This window comes from Mus musculus, chromosome 4 (assembly GCF_000001635.26).
Source record: "Mus musculus strain C57BL/6J chromosome 4, GRCm38.p6 C57BL/6J".
Taxonomy (NCBI): domain Eukaryota; kingdom Metazoa; phylum Chordata; class Mammalia; order Rodentia; family Muridae; genus Mus; species Mus musculus.
In genome coordinates, this window is record NC_000070.6 from 108,457,746 (window position 1) to 108,477,811 (window position 20,066).

Sequence of the window (20,066 nt, forward strand, 5' to 3'; positions counted from 1 at the left end):
GAGCTGCTATCTGCCCAAATCCTGGTTTTTTGAGACAAGGTCTTACTTGGTAGCCCTGGCTGCTTTGTAACTCCTTTTCATATTGGCCAAAAATTCAAAAGATCCACCTACTCCCGCCTTCCTATCCCCTGCTGGGATTAATGGTGTACTCCACCACTCCACCATACAAGTCGTTTATTTATTTAAACATTTTATTAATTCTTTGTGAATTTCACATCATATGCCCCCACCCCACTCTTCTCCCCATTCCTTCATATCTGTCCTCTGCTCTTCCAATCTCCCCCAAACACCACAAAGAAAGAAAGAAGGAAAAGAAACAAAAAAGCCAAAACAAAAAAATGAACATGTTATTGTGGAAGCTATAAGTCTATTTTTTATTTTTAAAGAGATCAAGGCAAAGACAGGCGGCTTTCTGAGTTCGAGGCCAGCCTGGGCTACAGAGTCTGGCTTTGACCTGGTGATCATCCTGCCCCAGCTTCCAGAATGCTGATATTACAGCTGTAATCTACCACACCTAACATTCGGTTTTCACTTTCATTTCCTCTTCTGTTCTTTACCTTATCTCTCTGAAGTTTGGACACATTTAAAAATGTTTCAGATGAGGCAACTCTGGATTTTTTATTAGTTTGATAATCGCCCCAAGCTGGAAGGGTTGACTGGCTACCCTCTATCCACAGCTCCTGGGTCTGCTGGAGTCAGAGACAGGGGGAAGGGGATTGTCAGAGCATATTTTCTCCTCTGCAAATGGAAGCCATAGTATCTATTGTCACAAGATCATTATGAAGATTAGGTGGTTAAGTGTATGAAGCCTCCTCAGCTCGATGCCTAGAAGTAAGTTGGCAATGCTTGGTCCCTTCTCACTAAGCTTGTTCAGCTTTGGGGATTCTGACGGACATATCATGTGAGAGGTGTTTAGTTCTGGGATGTAGCAGGAAGTCGATGAACTCTGCAGAGACAATTGCCTCTCTGTAGCCTCTTAGCAGCTCTGGTCTGTGAGTCACAAGAAAATTTGTCATTACCTTGTAAATATTTAAGATTCAGCTGCTTCCCTTTATAAAACCCCACGTTTAGTGCCATACACTTTTTCTGCCTAGTAAATATCCACCTCAAGGACTGCAGTTGTGTGATTTGACCAGCTCTGAGTGAAGTAGGAGACTGGTCAAATAATAATCTCGAGGCTTGAGGGCGGGGGGGGGGGGTGTCATTAAAATAAACTAACAAAGCCTTCTAGTCTTCCATGAGTGTAAATTTAAATGAGAGGAAGCTAACACATTTAAAAAAAAAAAAGGAGGAAGGAGGGAAGCCGTTCTTGGTAGTTGTTTCTATGCCCACCTGAAACTAAAGAAATGGTTTTCGAACTATTTCTCAAGATTTCTCTGCTTTGTTAGTCCTGAGGTGATGCAAAACTGGACTGGATGCAAGGGTGAAGGGGTGGGGGGCTCCCTCCTGCTAGCTGCTCGACAGTGCTCAGAAGTCAGGAATGGTCGCGGAGGATTCAAGAAATGCGTGGGCTGTCGGACAGTGACAAGCCCGAGCCTGCACATCTACGGCCTCTCCCTGGGGCACAGCTAGGCAACCTGCCCCCTTTCCCGCCCGGGGGCCTCAGGCAAGGCGCCCGCAGCCAGGGAGCCTGACGTGAGAAGCGCGACGGTGCACGCGACCCTAAGCTCGCCGGCGTCCTCGCGCCGCTTCCCGGCGTCGGCGTGCTGGACCGCAGGACCCTCTCTCTCTCTTTCTCTCTCCCTGCAGGCCCGCTCCAGCCAGCGAGCCGCGGGTAGCTCCGACCCTTTCCCTCCCTCCCTCCCTTCCTCTCTCCCTCGGGGGCCCGCCCGCCCCCAGCTCGGGCGCCGATCGGAGCCCGCGCGCGCTCGCCCGCTCTCCCTCCTCAGCGCGGGTGTGTGCGCGCCGTCCTCCCACCTCCATCCCCTCCTCATTGTTTCCGGGCGACCGCCACGAGCCCCGGAACGAAGCCCCTCCCCCCACGCCCCCCGGTCTACCCCCTCCTCCGCCGAGGTTTGACGGGTGCTTGGGGGGGATCCCCAGAATTAAAGAAGAGGGAGCCCCTGAACCCAGCTCTGGGAGGCTCTGCTCCCCGCCTCCGAGGCTATCTCCTCCCATCCCAATCGGGATCCCAGGCTGGGGAGAGCCTCCGACTCCCCTCCCCCCTCGGCCGGGCGCCACTCTCCCTCAGCCCCCTCCCCTCAGCGGGTCCTCCTCTTTCTCTCGCTCCCTCCTCCTCCCCCTCCCCGTCCCTTCCCCCCCACAATGCAGTTCGCGGCGCGGCGGACATGGCGGTGGAGTCCTGAGCTCGTCGTGTCCTGGCCTCCATCGGCGGCGGCGACGGCGGCGGCGGCGACGGCGACGGGGGCGGCAGCGGCGGCGGGAGGCGGAGGGGGAGCCGGAGCCTCTGAGATGAGGAGGCGTCGCGCGCGCCTGTAGCTCGCGGGCTTCTCAGGTACGGGGCTGCGGGCCGCCGCGCTGCGCGGGCTGCCGAGGGGGTGTGCTCGGCCGCTGAGCCCGGGGGCCCCCAGCTTGTCCCCTTCAGGTGCGGCGCCTCGCAGGTGTCCGCGCCGCCGGAGCGCGTCTCCGCCGCCCCCTCGGGGCCTGGCACTTCCTCCTGGGCTGGAACTGGCTTCTGGTGTCCCAGGGGAAAGCCGAGGGAAGGAGGGAAGTCGAGAAGGCGGCCTGGGCGGCCTGAGGAGGGCTTTGGGGGGCCGACCTTAGGGAAAGCTGGGGCGCCCGTCCGGCCACCGAAACCTGTTGTAGACGGGGTAGGAGTATCTGAGTTAACGGGATTGGTCTAGCCTTCGCTTAGATCCAGTGCGTGTTTGTCTGTATTGTGTGCCTTTCTTTCACCCTGTGTATGTGTATGTATATATACACTTGTAAACACACACACACACAGCGTGTCCTCCCCGCCATCCCCCGGGCTTGTCCTTGTCGGGAGGGAGCAGAGGTAGGTTTGTGTGGATTTCGTTTCCTGCTCACCCGCCGTCTCTGTCCCCCGCCCCCCAGTCGAGAGGTGCTGGTACTGCGCGCTTTTGACGTGGGTAACTGTGAGATTCGTATTTGTAAACAGACAGCACTTCCCCAGTGTGTCGCACGCCTTCGCAAGTGGTTTCTGATCCTTTTGATATCAGGATTACAAAAGAATGAGGTGGTTAGACCTCAAAGAAGCAGCGGGATTTCTAGTCAGTACCTGAATGGGATTAATTACTGTTATCTTAACGTTGGTTAAACATTTTAAAAAAGAAGATTATCAAACTTTAAAGCAGACGAATCTTGTACCTTGCGTGAGATTTTAGTTTTAGTATACCATGTTTCTTCATTTCGATACAAAAGTAATTCCTTAAACATTTGACGTTCTGCGATCTTTTGTAATCTTAGTGTCCAGAAATGCAATTTGAATTGTGATTTGTTGGAATGAATTTAATAATTAGCTCGCGGAGGTCATATAACCTTTTATATCTATAGATGTATCCCCTCCCCCCTCCAGAGCGTACCTTGGAGCAGGAATGTGTTTGAAGCACTTGGTGAAACAACATACTCTGTTTTGAAAGGAATAAAATAAGATAATCCCAAGTGGATTTGATTATTTAGGGAAAATGCCATTCCCAAATGTTGAATTGTGGCAAGTTTTAAATGTCGACTGCGTGTGTATGCACTTAACATTTTCTTTACTCAGAGCCCATGTGTATCCCCTCAGAAATATGGTGTACACTTACATCCTACTACAGATTAGCCACAACTTGTAAAACTATGAAATATTGTTTGATTTGGCTTTTCTTAAGATAGCTCACGAGCATACAGTGTGCTTTATGGTGCCTTTATAAACAAATTATACGGAGGGCTTAAACACCATCAATGTTGGGAAGAGAAGTTTAAGCTGTTTCTCATTTTAAAAATATTATAAACAAAAGGAAGTTACCTTAACCTCTTAGATACTGTGCTCTTTTCTTTGCATAGTTTTATTTGGCTAGTGTAGAAAATGGTTAAAAAAAAAAAGTAAAGCTTCCTTAAAAGAGTCTAAAAGTGGAAGTGAAAGTGAGTGACATGTTCATGTTTTAAGTATGGTGAACATCTAACCATAGAAAGAAAGTCTTCGTTAGCTTTGGCCAAGATGTTAGTACAGTCAATAAGGTATTGACACATATATAATAAACTTACTTCAAATTTATAAACTGTAACTTACCTAGAATTACATCTGATTTTGGTTAATTTAAGAATAGTGCTTTGCATGTTAAATTTAAGCTTTAAAATGAAATTTTATGACTGTAATTGTAAATACTTTTATAAGGCAGCACTTGGAGGTGATTTGTTTTTGTTTTTCCGAGACGGGGTTTCTCTGTAGCCCTGGCTGTCCTGGAACTCACTTTGTAGACCAGGCTGTCCTGGAACTCAGAAATCCTCCTGCCTCTGCCTCCCGAGTGCTGGGATTAAAGGCATGCGCCACCACTGCCTGGTTTAAAGGTGATTTTTTTATTTGTTCTTATAGAGTGTACATTTTTGTAAAAATAGAGAACGTTTTTTTAAGCTCAAAATTAACCTTGACATACATAAATGCTTATTATCTTGTGTTCTTTTGGGGAGGGGGAGCATTTTGAGACATGGTTTCTCTGTGTAGCTTTGGCTGTCTTGGAACTGGATCTGTAACCCTCACAGTGATCAGACTGCCTCTGCCTCCTGAGTGCTGAGATTAAAGTGGTGAGTCACCACCACTCAGCTAGATTGTGTTGTTGTTTTTTTTTTAAAGATTTATTTATTATTATATGTAAGTTCATTGTAGCTGTCTTCAGACACACCAGAAGAGAGAAGAGGGAGTCCGATTTCATTACAGATGGTTGTGAGCCACCATGTGGTTGCTGGGATTTGAACTCAGGACCTTCGGAAGAGCAGTCAGTCCTCTTAACCACTGAGTCATCTCTCCAGCCCCTAGATTGTGTTCTTTATAATCAGGATCCATGGATAGAAAACAACTGAATTTTCTGACTATGAAAAGATTTGGTTTCAGAGAAACAAGACATTCAAGACTTAACCTGCAAATGCTGATGCTCATAAGTGTTGTTTAGCACAAGTTTTAGCTTTTTATGATGGTACACGATTTAATCCCAGTGCCTGGAGGCAGAGGCAGGTAGATTTCCGTGGGTTTGAGCCAGCCGTGGAGGCATAGTGAAATCTAATTTTAGAAACAAACAAACAAACAAACAAACAAACCACTAAAGCTCACAAACAAAAAGTGAATATTTGGATGTAAAAATTGAGATGTGTTTCTTTCCAGATTAAACTGCATGTATTTTAATTACTGCAATAATGTTAAGAAATTGGTGTCATTTGTAGTTAGAAATATGTTCTTTGTTTTTTTTTTTTTTAAGATTTATTTTTTTTAATCTATATGAGTACACTGTTGCTCTCTTCAGACACACCAGAAGAGGGCATCAGATCCTATTCCAGATGGTTGTGAGCCACCACGACGTTGTTGTGAATTGAACTCAGGACCTCTGGAAGAGTAGTCAGCGCTTTTAACCGCTAAACCATCTCTCCAGCCCCCTGGAAGTATGTTGTTGTTTAAAAAAAAAGGGGGCGGGGCGGCTGGAGAGATGGCTCAGCCATCTGACTGCTTTTCCAGAGGTCCTGAGTTCAATTCCCAGCAACCACATGGTGACTCAACAACCATCTGTAATAGGATCTGATGCCCTCTTCTGGTGTGTCTGAAGACAGCTACAATGTACTTATTTACAATAACAAATCTTAAAAAAAAAATAGTATTCAGGGTGTAGCTTAGTAGTAGCTAGCTTACTTGTCTAGTGTTAGTGAAGTCTTATAATTTCCAGTATAACCCCCAAAACAGGCAAAGGAAGAGACACTGGTTTGTCAAAAGTAGGAGATGTAGATTTATAAAAATGTTAGAGAACTTAGGATAGTTCACATGCTTTTAAATCAATTGTAGGTTTGGAATCGCAGGTGATCATATAATTCAAGGAAGTTTAAAAACCAGCATGTCTCCAAGTGCTTCACTTTTCAAATATCCAAATAGGAAAAAGTACCTAAATGCAAATATTCACAATTCAGATATCTCCATTGAATTAATAGTGTTATTCAGTGTTATCTTCATATAACTTTTTTCATTGTATGTTCATAATTCTGTGTATTGAAGGAGAAAACATTTATTAGACTACTTATTCTTTTTCCAGGTACTGTGCTTTTTTTATGCATTTCTTCACTTGTTTTACCCAAAGCCCCATGAAAATTGTTTATAATGAGGAGTTTGTGATTCATAGGTTGAGATATTTGCTGAAGAACATGGAGTGACAGATTTCAAAGCAGGTCTTTATTCTTAGTATATACATGTCACTTGCTTATCAGATCTAGTGAATATTTTCTCAATTTTATAGAAGAGGAAACTGCCTAAGGTTGATCATTTATTCATTCATTCATACTTTAACCAACATTTCTATTTGTACTCTATACTAAGACATGTTTTGAAAAAACTTTAAATATTGTAATTGAGATCACCATGTGAGGTAATTAACGGTTTGAGTTGTGATTAGAAATGTTTTTTGACTTGTAGTCCCAATATTTTTGTTTTTCTAACTTGGCTTCCTTGCTAATAGCTTCTACAACCTGTAAGGAAGTTTTTCATTCTTTTGATTTGAAAACAGTAGGTTAGGATATTAAGAAGACTATGTAAGCTGTCCTCAAATTCAGAGTTCTGGGATTAAATGTATGCACTAGCATGCCCAGTAGTTTTACTTTTCTAATTGTTTATGTAGTTGGAAAAAGAAAAAGTATACAAGCTTACTGCAAACCAATAAAATTGAGCAAAGACTAACTATACAAAACATCTTATGGCTTACAAAAATTAGGGAAGGCTGGCAGGATGACTCATTGGGTAGAGGTACTTACTGCTGATTCTGACAGTGATCCCAGGGATACATGTGATGCAAGGAGAACACCAACTCCTGCAAGTTGTCCTCTGAGCTCCATTCTTGTGCTGTGGTAACGTGTGTGGAACGCGCGCGCGCGCATGTGCGTGCGCGCGCGCGCGCACACACACACACACAGACACACACACACACACACAGAGATTTTAAAAAACTATAAAGAAGTTAGTGTGAGTTTTAAGAAACTATGGAGAAGTTAGTGTAAAACACATGTAAGGCCCTGAGTTTAACTCCTTGCACTGAAGGAAAAAAACAGATATTTTCTATTAATTACACAAGTCAGATAATTTTAAATTGATACTTGATATAGACTAAGAGTTCATAGTCTTTGTACAAATAACTATCACAAGATCTTAGAAAATTAACTTACTCTGTCCAACAGTCTTTTATATTATTCTTATTTACTGGTAAGGACAGGAGATGTTAGAAGAGTTAAGTACAAATCACATCTAGTTTGCAGCAGAGCCATGATTTGATTTGAGACTGTCCTAGAGTCCGAGTGAGAGCCTCACCAGTACTCCATGTTGTGAGTGTCAAATGTAGTTGCAAAAGGATACTAATTCTGGATAGTTACAGAGCATCAAAAATATTTTGTAAGTCCAGAAAGCAGGAATTATACAGAATTAAAATTTATCCTTTAGTCTTTGTAATTTAAATAATTTTGATTATTCAAATCAGCTAGTTATTAATGTTTAGGTATCTGTTGTGTAGATTTAGAGTACTCACTGGTAATCAAACTTTTTTTTTTTTTTTAAAGACAGGCTTTTACTATGTAGCTTACCCTCAAATTCAGAGATCCCTTGTCTCTACCTTTAGAGTTCTGGGATTAAATGCACGATCTACCACATCCAACAGTTTTACTTTATTTGTAATTTTGTATGTATCTGTGTGGGTTTGTGCACATAAGTGTGATTGTCTGAGGGCTTCAGATTCCCAGGAACTCAAGTTATAGGCAATTATAAGCCATGTGGCATAGATGCTGGGAATTGAGCTATCACTTCAGCCCCACAGGTTTGTTTGTTTGTTTGTTTTTGTTTTGAGACAGGGTTTCTCTGTGTACTGGAACTCACTCTGTAGACCAGGCTGGCCTCAAATTCAGAAATCCACCTGCCTCTGCCTCTGGAGTGCTGTTTGGTTTTTTTTTTTTTTTTTTTTTTGGTTGTTGTTGTTTTGATAGGGTTTCTCTGTGTAGCTCTGGCTGTCCTGGAACTCACTCAGTAGACCACACTGGCTTCAAACTAAGATCCACCAGCCTCTGCATCTGAGTGCTAGGATTAAAGGTGTGTACCACCACTGCTGGCTCTCCCCCACCCCCAATAGCTTGCATTTTTAAAATTTATGTGTTTCTTAATTTTTGAGACAGGATCTTTTTTATAGTCCTGGCTATCCTGGAATTTACTGTGTAGACATGGCTGGCATATACCTCCAGGTGCTTGGATCAAAGGTGTGTGCCACTATGATGCCTGGCTAGCATCTAATTTTTTACAGAATTATTGAGGAGGGGGGGAGGGAGTAGGAGGAGGAGAGGGAAAGGGAGAGGGAGGGGGAGAGAATGAATGAATAAATATGTATGTATACATGTATATATACTTGTATGTATAGTATAGGTTAGAGGACAACTTGTGGGAATCAGTACCCTCTTCTGGCCTCCTCCAGTACCTGCACTCATGTGGCATGTATACACACACACACACACACACACACACACACACACACACAAATCTTTCAAAATACCACAGGTTAGTGGTATATACAATTTAGTGTAGTTGTAAGGTTGTGTAATGGTTGCAAGCATTTAATTCCCTAATATTTTATTATCCCAGAAAGATTTATTAACAGTTACTCCGAATTTCAGCCTCTTAGACCTTTGGTGACCACTCGCTTCCTCTGGAGATTATGCTTGTTCTGGACATTATATATAACTGCATCATGCAGTGTGTGTCTGTCCTATTCCACTAAGCTTAATTTATTTTTTAAAGATTTATTTATTTTATGTATGTGAGTACATTGTTCTCTTCACACACACCAGAAGAGGGCATCAGGTCCTATTACGGGTGAGCCCCCATATGGTTGCTGGGGATTAAACTCAGGATGTCTGGAAGAACAGTCAGTGCTCTTAACCACTGAGCTGTCTCTCCAGCCCAAGTTTAATGTTTTTAAGGTTTGCCCATACTGTAACCATCACCTTCATCCTTTTTTTTTTTCCATTTTTTATTAGGTATTTAGCTCATTTACATTTCCAATGCTATACCAAAAGAAAAATATGGAACGCTTCACGAATTTGCGTGTCATCCTTGCGCAGGGGCCATGCTAATCTTCTCTGTATCGTTCCAATTTTAGTATATGTGCTGCCGAAGCGAGCACCTTCATCCTTTTTTTATGGAGAAGTAGTATTGTAGTCTCTGAAATATATCACATTGTATTTATTCATCATTTGATGGGCCTTTGGGAGCTTCCAGGGCTTTTCTGTCTTCCTTTTTTTTTTTTTTTTTTTTTTAATCAATGTAGGTGTGGCTTTTCTTTTTTTAAAAGATTTATTTATTTATTATGTGTAAGTACACTGTAGCTGCCCTCAGACACCCAGAAGAGGGCATCAGATCTCATTATGGATGGTTGTGAGCCATCATGTGGTTGCTGGGATTTGAACTCAGGACCTTCGGAAGAGCAGTCAGTGCTGTTAACCACTGAGCCATCTCTCCAGCCCCAGGTGTGGTTTTTCTTGCCTGTACATTTAAGAGCAAAGTTTCTGAATGTTTTGATATATTTATGTTCAGTTTTCTTAGGAACTGCAGGTTTTCCAAATTGGCTAGACTGATATATTAAGTTGTGTGGAATAATGTGTGTTGAGGTTACAGATTCTCTACATCCTTATTGTTACTTGATACTGGGGCTTGTTCCCTCCCTCCCTCCCTCCCTCCTTCCTTTCTTCCTTCCTTTCTTTTTTCCCTTTTTCTCTCTTTGTCCTTTTTTTTTTTTTTGAGGTGGTTTTACTGTGCAGCCTTTGTTAGCCTGGAGCTTACTGTAGACCATGCTGATTTCACAGCTATCTTCTTGCCTCTGTCTTGAGTGCTGGGACTAAAGGGATACACCATTGTGTCCTGCTTTAAATCTTTTTAATACAGACTCAATTTTAAAAAAGACATATTTTATTATTTGTGTGTTTTTATATGTGTGCACGTGTGTGTATATCTGTCTTTTGTGTACCTGTCTATCCAGAAAAGGGTGTCGGATCTCTTGGAGTTGGAGTTGGCATTCTCTAACATGGATGATGGGAACTGAACCTAGATTCTCCAGAAGAAATACAAGTTCTCTCAACAGCTAAGCTATCTTTCTAGTCCAAAGTTACAGACTTTATAGTGGCATGCAGGAGCCTTTGGAGGGCAGGGACACATTAGATACCCTGAAGCTGGAGTTAGAATGGGTTATCAGCCATTCTGTGGGTTCTAGGAACTGAACCTGGATCTTTGTTAGGAACAAGGATTTCATTAACAACTATTAATTAACTTTCTACTAAACTTTTGTTTTTAGATATCTGATTTTTAAATCTTTTCTGTTTTTGTTTTTTTTAAAGATTTATTTATTTATTATTATTCATTAATACACTGTAGCTGTCTTCAGATGCACCAGAAGAGGGTGTCAGATCTCATTATGGGTGGTTGTGAGCCACCATGTGGTTGTTGGGATTTGAACTCAGGACCTTTGGAAGAGCAGTCGGTGCTCTTAACCACTGAGCCATCTCTCCAGCCCCCCTAATTTTTAATAAATGTTCAACCTCTCCTCTTGCCCACCACCCAATAGAGGTAGTGAAGACAAAAGTTATTAGGATAGGAGGGAAGTAGACCTGTTCAGCAATAGTTCTTTAGGGGCCAGCTCCATCTTCTCTGCCTAGTCTGTAGAGGTCAGAGGATAACTTGGAGGAGTTTGTTCTCTTCCTCCATTAAGTGGGCCCTAGGGATTGAATTCTAGATCACAGTGCTTGGTGGCAAGCACCTTCACCTGCTGACCTAAATAAAATAAGCCAATCACAAACCACAAATACTTTATGATTCTTTTCATATGAAGTAGTCAAAAAAGAATATAAAATGGCCTTTTGTTTTCTTTTCTTTTTTTTGTTATATATCCAGAAGTGAAATTGTTACATTTGTATAGTGTTAGTCATTTCTCTGTATTGGAACAAATACCTGATAGTTAATTTAGAAGGAGTAGTAGTTTTAGAGTTTCAGTTATTGACCTGTTGCTTCTGAGCCTATGGAGAGATAGTACGTCGTATCAGTAGTATGCTGCAATCTGCATAGTAAGAGAAGAAAGGTGCTGGTGTCTTAACCTTTTCTTTAAGAACCATATCATTAATGATTAGAAGGCCTCTTATTAGGTTCTGCCTCTTAGAATTGTTTCTACTACCTCCCAATATCACTAAGGTAAGGAGTAACAAGTCTTTAACATACAGGACTTTAGGGAAGTTTTAAGATCCAAACTGTAGCATTGTGTTCTCAGTTTAGGAAAATTTATATCCTTCAGGCATTTAATCCCAGCACTTGGGAGGCAGAGGCAGGTGGACCTCTGAAGTTTGAGGCCAGCCTGATCTGCAGAGCTATTTTCATGACAGCTAGGGCTACACAGGAAGACTCTGTCTCAGAAAACCAAAACAATCAAGAAAGGCTTATATTTATCTTAAAATTCAAAATGTCCACTTATTTAAATCCTCAAAGTCTTAAGTATTCCATTACTAAAAAGCCAAGTGTGGGAAGCTGAAAAGATGGCTCTGCAGTTAAAATCATTTGCTTTTCTTGCACAGGACCTGGGTTCAAAATGGTGCCAGCACCAAAGTGGTGATTAAGTGTGGTCTGTAATTTTAGTTCCAGGGGATCTGATGCCCTCTTCTGTCTTCCTGTGACATCAAGCACAAAGGTGGTCATATATATACATACAGAATACTCACACACATAAATATAAAAATTAATAAATCTAAGAAAAAATGCTATTAGAAACATCCAATTTCAAGTCTGGAGATGAAGCTCAGTGGTAGGAGACTTGCTTAACTTGTTTAAGACTTGAGATTTGGCCAGCATTACAGGAAAGGAAAAGTCCATAGTCTCTGAAATTCTAGGCAAACTCATGTGTGAGTACTTGTGAAAAAAATACATTAGAAACTTCCAAGATATAATAGTACAGGGCAAATACCCCCATTTTAAAAGGGTTAAAAAGGAAAAAAACCATGGAGGGTTTAGGACCAAAGCATGGCCAAAAACCTAGTAGAGCAGACATTAATCCTGATGTTCCATGTGTGGTGGCACCCTAGGGATATTGTGAAGGGTCAGGGTTTCAAATAGTATGGGCCATCCATTCTTTCGTACAGCTTTGCTGGTTGCAGTCTATATGGCAGATTTCTTGGGTTGGCTCCGAGTACTGTCTGTAGCTTCCCTTTACACTTTGTGTGTCCTAGCATCTCTTAACTTTTTGGGGTTTTCATTGGAGCTTTAGCTTTCACTAACAGCTCCATGATTGTCTTGTCAGGTGCTCCTTACAGTACATCACCTAGCCTTTTTGACTTTTCTTTGAAATCTCAGTGGCATCTTCTATAATTCTACAAACTTGTTATTGAAGGCCTGTTTCCTAGCTGGTGGTGAGAGGTGGTTGGATCATGGGGGACCTAATTTCATTAATGAGTTTATTCATTGATGAGTTACTGTTGAATGGGTAGTTGGGAGATGGGACTTGATTAGAGGAAGCATGTCATTTGGAACATGTCTATGAAAGGTGTGTCTTTTCTTAACTGTCTTCTGCCCCTTTCTGCTTGGCCACCATACGTTCTACAACATCCTTTTCTGTAAGATGCTATGCTTCATCTCAGGCCTACCATAATAGAACCAGATGACTGTAGACTAAAATCTTTGAAAGTGTCAAAATAAATCTTTTCATTTAAAAACATTTTTATGGAGTTTGACAGGTTCTACTTTCTTTATGGAGCAATTGTATCTTTCTTGGCTTCACCCTTAACATCCCCATTTTTCCAAACTTCAAGTTCCCCAAATCTTTCTGCTCTGTTTCTCTTTGCTCTCAGTTTTCTGTAAAATTGGGCTAATTTGCTGTAAAAGCAGCCAATAATTAATAATTTACAGGCCACTGTCTGAGTGCTTTGCTACCTAGGAAACTTCTCTCCATAGAAACTTGTCTTTTATTTTTAAGAGAACTAGAATAAAAGCCAGCTATCCCACTTGCCACTGTTTAAAAAGGGTAGCCTGTAATTCAGTTGTCATCACAGTCTCTTCCATCTGAAACATCATCAGCATAGCTTTTACTGGCCCACATTCCTGTCACCATTCTGATCTTTTGAACCCTTATTACAATGGCCCATGAATTATTGGGTGGTTTTAGCATTCTTTGCTTTACCTAGTTTTCCTTCAAACTTTTCCAAACTCCTTCTGCAAACTAGTTCCAAAGACTGACATTATCTCAGGTTCAGAAACATTCTAGATCTTAGGTAGCCTAGGCTGTCCTCAGCTTTGCTATGTTGTTGAGGCTAGCCTTGAATGCTTCATCCTCCTCTTTACACCTCTCAAGCATTTGGGAGGTGTTCAACTCACCATTGCATTTTTTTTGGAGTAATTTTTCTGGGTTGTTTTCCATTTTTGTAAAAATAAATACTCAAACCAAAACCAAAGAAAATTACCTTACAAAGAGAAAAGGTTTATTTTGGTGCACAGCTCTGGAGGTTTCATTCTAATTGACTGACCTTGTTGGTTTTGGATATTTGGTGAGGTTGCACATCATTGAGGTAGTGAGTTGCAAAACCTTATCTTACATCCAGGAAATTAACAGAGTTAGTCTCCCTTTAAGGGCATGTTTCTAATGATTAATATTTTAAATTTCATTTTAGAGTTGTAGGTTTGAATTTGTAAATTGTAAAATTGTATATTTCACCCCCCCGCCGGTGTGTGTGTGTGTTACAGTCAGGACAGACAGCCTTCAAAGAAGTCCTTTTTTTTATTCTATATGGAACCTAGTTGTCAAAATAAGGTCCTTAGGCTTGGTGGCAAATGTCTGAGCCACTGAGCCATCCCACTAGTCCTAGCCTATGATTAGACTTTCTACTAGGCCCTATGTTTAAAAGTTTCCATCACCTTTGTTATTGATGAGTAAGCGTGGGCCTTTTGCAAAAAATGAGATCCAAGTTGTGTAGCATAGGTTATTCTGGTTTTAATATATTTGAGGTGCCTTTATAAAACCACAATGCATTTGGGCATTTTCATCATCAGTGCACAAATGTTATACTGCAAAACATTTTTGTTTTGTTTTGTTTTTTGACCATAGTTCTTAGTTCAAAACTTTATCCTGAAGGCAGACTTGACTAGCCAGTAAGTAAGCTCCTGGGATCTGCCTTTTCACCTCTGGTTGCCCACTGCTAGGAGTACAGATGTGCAGCATTGCGCTGGGCTTTTATATGGTGATTGGGATTTGAAGTCAAGTCTTCATGTTTTTGCAGCAGATACTTTGTCCATTTAGCTATCTCTTCAGGCCACTTTATCTGTATCTCTTAAATTGTCCTTTATGAATGTTTATAAAAATAATGTTTGTTACATTTCACTCCAGATTTATTTATATGTTTGCTAGAAAATAAATGCTGTGTAATTTTCAGGGCCCAATACAATAGAGTCTCTTGTTTAAAAAGTAGGAACAAATCCCTATTAAGCTGCTAGAATATACAGTTTATTCTTTATTAAGGATATTTTTTTGTTTTGGAACTCACTAAATTTAACTGTTTTGTGAGTATGGATTTGTAGCTAGGCATTGGAGCCTGGCTGGTTCAGTAGTGGGCACACAACTGGAGAATATTATATCCATCTCCCATTTTCCAGTGTGGCAATAGGTGAATAAGGTCTTTGCATTTAATTTAGCATGTATGTGTGCACATGCACATGCCATAGCACATGCATATGTGGAGGTCAGAGAGCAACTTGTGGGAGACAGTTTTCTCTTTTCTACTATGTGGGTTTTGAGATTGATCTTAGACTATCAGGCCTGTTGATAAATACCTTTACCCACTGAACCATCTCATTTGCCCTAGTGAGGTTTTTATAAAACAGAACAAAGAAAGCTAGGAACCAAAGTTTTTTGGAAACATCAGGTTAGGTGATTACAGTAAAGCAGGGGATCTCTGCTATAGGCTTCAGATACTGTCTGATGATATTTTAGGCTGTGGGTAGTAGAAGCTTGGGACCTCTTTGAACATTCCTGGTAGTCATAAGACTGTTAGGGCCAACACAGAGCTGGGCACCCATTAGTTATTACGGGAACTATAGATAGTCAGATTATTTGGCTCTCTGTAGTCTTGGTTGCTCTAATTCAGTTTGCCTTGTAGAATCTTTAACACAGGTATGACTTTCTTCCTGGAAATTTCAGTTCACATCAGTAGGATACTGTCTACAAAATATTAAAGACTAATAGAACACCGCTAGAAAATTAAAAAAAAAATTAGTTACTAGGTGATGTAAAATAAAACTTCTAAGCCGGGCGTGGTGGCGCACGCCTTTAATCCCAGCACTCGGGAGGCAGAGGCAGGCGGATTTCTGAGTTCGAGGCCAGCCTGGTCTACAGAATGAGTTCCAGGACAGCCAGGGCTATAAAGAGAAACCCTGTCTCGAAAAACCAAAAAAAACAAACAAACAAACAAACAAAAAAAAACTTCTAAAAATATAAACCATTTTCTTCAAACATGTTTTGCATTTATTTTGTATGTGTGTCTGTTTTTGTATGTGTATATGGTCATGCATATGCATGTAGAAATCAGAGGATAACTTGGGGAGTTAGTTATATCTTCCACTGTCTGAGTACTAGGGATTGAATTCAGGTTGTCAGACTTTGAGACAAACTCTCTTATAAGCTAAGCCATTTCGTTGGCTTTTTTTTTTTTTTTTTAAATAAGATGTGTCTGTTTCTGTAGGAATTTAGGAAGAGCCATTTATCTAAGGAACTTCAAAAACATTTTTTGTGTATTGGGTGAATATGTGCATGTGAGTGCTGGGGCCCATGGAGGCCAGAGCTGTTGGATCCACTGGCATGGGGATTTATAGGTGATTGTGAGCCACATGATTTAGTTTCTGGCAATTATAGTTCAGTCCTCGGCAAGGGCAGTATATTCTCTTAACCTCTGAGTCATCTCTCTAGCTCTTGGCAACCCTTTTTTTATTTATTTAATTTTTTTTTTCGAGACAGGGTTTCTCTGTGTAGCCCTGGCTGTTCTGGAACTTACTCTGTAGACCAGGCTGTCCTGGAACTCAGAAATCCACCTGCCACTGCCTCCGGAGTGCTGGGATCAAAGGTGTGCGCCACCACGCCCGGCTTTGGCAACCTTTTTTTTTTTTTAATTTTTGTTTATTTGTTTTGTTTTGAGAGAGGGTCTTTCTTTCTTTCTTTTTTTGGTTTTTCGAGACAGGGTTTCTCTTTATAGCCCTGGCTGTCCTGGAACTCACTTTGTAGACCAGGCTGGCCTCGAACTCAGAAATCCGCCTGCCTCTGCCTCCCGAGTGCTGGGATTAAAGGCGTGCGCCACCACGCCGGGCTGCGCCACCACGCCCGGCTGGCAACCCTTTTAACAGTTGTATAGAACATCAAGAATAGGAAAAGCAAAATGTGTTTATTATTAAATACAAAAACACAAAATCCCTGGGCGGAAACTTTTTGTTTTGTTTTGTTTTTGTTTTTCTATCCATTTTCTTTGTAGACCTAACTGGCCTTGAATTTAGAGGTCCAGCTGCCTCTTCCTCGAGTGCTAGAATTTCTGTACCATGGCCACCACCTGGCGCAAAAACATTTTTTACAGTTGTAAATTGTTATAGATTTTACCAGAAAATATTAAAATAGTTAATATACACCTGTGAGATGGCTTAGAGGGACTTGCTGATCTTTAATCCCTGGAATCCACATGAAAAGAGGAAGAGAAAGACTTGACTTCATAGAGTTGTCCCTGACTTCTACCAGTATACTATGTCATGCCTCCCCAAACACAAATAATAAATATATTTAAGATGTATTTATTTTTATTTTCTGTATATGAGTGTTTTGCTCTGACTGTCCTGGAACTCCCTGGCCTCGAACTCGAAGAGCTTCCCTTGCCTCTGCCTGCAGTGCTGGGATTAGAGGTGTATGCTACCATGCCCATGCAGCCAGTGCTCTTAACAGTAAGCCATCTCTTTGGTCTCAGAACCTAATACTTGTAAAAAAACAAAGGTAGGTGGGTTTTTTGTTCAACTGGTAGACATAAAAGGCATGAAAAACAGGTGCAAAAATGAATAATCTTTTGCAACCAATAACTCATTCTACAGTATGAGTTTTGATATGTTTAAGAAGGAGTATAATATGACAGCTGTAAATGATAATGGTGGTGATAACGAGGCTTGTCTTGAACATGAGTTATGGAGTTGAAGATACTTGTCTTACTGGGAATGGATGTTCATTTATTTCAATGTTGTATTGGCATATTCTACAGAGCCATAGCGTTCCTGAATGTGATATTATAGAAAGGAGTATAATCTTAACTTTTTCTTTTTTTCCTTTTTTTTTTTTTTTTTTTTTGTTTTGTTTCTGTTTTTCGAGACAGGGTTTCTCTGTATAGCCCTGGCTGTCCTGGAACTCACTTTGTAGACAGGCTGGCCTGGAACTCAGAAATCCGACTGCCTCTGCCTCCCAAGTGCTGGGATTAAAGGCGTGCAGTGCTGGGATTAAAGGCGTGCGCCACCACGCCCGGCTTTTTTCTTTTTTCTTTAATTATTATTTTTTTAATTGATTATTTTTTTTTACATTTCAAATGTTATCCCCCTTTCTGGTTTCTCCTCTGCAAACCCCCTATCCCATCTGCCCTCCCCACTGCTTCTATGAGGGAGCTCCCCCCAACCCCCATTCCCACCTAGCATTCCCCTATGTTGGGGCATCGAGATTCCACAGGACCAAGGCCTCCTCTCCCATTGATCCCAGATAAGGCAATACTCTGCTACATAAGTAGCTGGAGCCATGGTTCCCTCTATGTATACTCTTTGGTTTGTGATTTAGTCCCTGGGAGCTTTGGAAGGTCTGGTTGGTTGATAGTGTTCTTCCTATGGGGTTACAAACCCCTTCAGCTCCTTCAGTCCTTTCCCTAACTCCTCCATTGCCATCTCCATGCTCAATTTGATGGTTGGCTTCAAGCATCCACATTTGTATTGGTCAAGCTCTGACAGAGCCTCTCAGGGGACAGCCATATCAGACTCCTGTCAGCAAATTTTTCTTGGCATCAGCAATAGTGTCTAGGTTTGGTGTCTGCAGATAGTATGGATCCCTAGGTGGGGCAGTCTCTGGATGACCTTTCCTTCAGTCTCTGCTCCACTCTTTGTCCCTGCATTTCCTTTAGGCAGGAACAATTTTGTGTTAGTATTTTTGAGGTGGGTAGGTGGCCCCATCCCTCAACCAGGGGCCATGCCTAACCTCTGGATATGGTCTCTACAGGTTGTCTCTCCCCTTTGTTGGGTATTTCAGCTAATGCCATCCCTGTTGGGTCCTGGGAACCTCTTGCTTTTTTGGCATCTGGGACTTTTCTAGTGGCTACCCCTAGCTCCCCATCCCCCACTGCTACATTCCTCCTTTCAATTTCCTTACCCTCTATGCTTCCCCCCACAATCTCCTCCCACACCTTATCCTGCTCCCCTTTTCCCTCCCCCTCCCTGGCCCTTCCAAGTTCCTTCCTCCCTCTACCTTCCATGATTATCTTGTTCCTCCTTCTAAGTAGGACTGAAGCATCCACATTTTGGTCTTCCTTCTTCTTGAGTCTCATATGGTCTGTGAGTTGTATCGTGGGTATTTGAAGCTTCCCCCCCCCCCCAATATCCACTTACTGAGTACATACCTTACTGAGTACATACATTACTGAGGTGTTCTTTTGTGATTGGGTTACCTCACTCAGGATAGTATTTTCTAGTTCCATCCATTTGCCTGCAAATTTTATGAAGTCGTTGTTTTTAATAGCTGAGTAGTACTCTATTGTGTAAATGTACCATATTTTCTGTATCCATTCCTCTGTTGAGGGACATCTGGGTTGTTTCCGGCTTCTGGCTATTATAAGTAATGCTGCTATGGACATAGTAGAGCATGTGTCCTTGTTATATGTTGTAGCATCTTTTGAGTATATGCCCAGGAGTGGTAAGAGAAGTATGAGGTGCCAATAACTGAGAAGCAATCCATTCTAAAGTGGTTTCTAAAGTAAATTGTTAGAAGAAATTAGATGCCAAAGATCTTGATTATGTTTATCCTTGATTCCTACAGTGATAAAAGAGTAAATGAGGGGAGGGGAGGGGGAGATGGCTCAGTGGTTAAGAGCATTGACTGTTCTTCCAGAGGTTCTGAGTTCAATTCCCAGCAACCACATGGGTGGCTCACAACCATCTGTAATGAGATCCGATGCCCTCTTCTGGTGTGTCTGACGACATTGACAGTGTACTCACATATATATGTAAAATAAATAAATCTTGAAAAAAAGAGTAAATGAATTATGGGTATTGATAGTACAACTGGATCAAGCATCACTTGTTTGAGAATGGGCTTTATTGAGAATTCTTGAACTTAAGCCTCCCCAGTAGACAGTGAATTAATTAATTACAGGTGAAGTTTCTTAAAGAAAAACTTGACTTTAAAATAAAAAACTAAATGAAGATAATAGTAATCTAGGCTGAAATTAAAACAGTATGTATAGAGAACTTTCCTGCAAATTAGAATTACGAATTATGATTCCACCTGGATGAGATGCAGACATACATAGATTTAAGATTTCTTTTTGTGTGTATAGTTTTGCATATATTACAGTTGCAAGTAAATTGAATTCATGTTCTGAGCTTTTTGTTTCAGGTAATACTTTTGTGTTTATGTAATGAGTGTTTATATGATTAGACTTGATTGCTTTGATTTACAATTGAGTAATATTATCTAATAAAATCAAAGAAAGTAATATACTTTAATTCCAGAGAATTTGTTTTTGTTGGTAGAAGATTCTAGGTTTTTTTTTTTTTGCATAATGTTAAAAAACCCAGTTTCTATAATATGTAATATATAAGTTATTTCTGGTATATGAATACCTCAACAGAATGCAGCATTTTTTTTTAC

General features: G+C 41.2%; 1 protein-coding gene and 2 non-coding genes across 12 annotated transcripts in view; 2 read left to right on the forward strand and 1 right to left on the reverse strand.

Annotated features, from left to right (window-relative positions):
* Positions 1–1,664: 1,664 nt before the first annotated feature.
* Positions 1,665–20,066, forward strand: part of Tut4 (terminal uridylyl transferase 4) — a 100,006-nt gene continuing 81,604 nt past the window's right edge. For 6 of the 10 annotated variants that reach the window (XM_017320139.2, XM_017320141.2, XM_030253437.1 and 3 more), the window contains exon 1: positions 2,262–2,455. The gene's annotated coding sequence lies outside the window, so the exon portion shown is untranslated. Of the gene's footprint in view, positions 1,895–2,261; positions 2,456–20,066 lie in introns of those variants that run through there. The other 4 variants (NM_001379663.1, NM_001379664.1, NM_001379665.1 and 1 more) reach the window with 2 other exon arrangements.
* Positions 9,199–9,305, reverse strand: Gm24967. The gene has a single exon (XR_003955552.1). It is a non-coding gene; the product is annotated as a U6 spliceosomal RNA (small nuclear RNA).
* LOC115490068 lies at positions 17,168–17,295 on the forward strand. Its single transcript, XR_003955538.1, has one exon. It is a non-coding gene; the product is annotated as a small nucleolar RNA SNORA40 (small nucleolar RNA).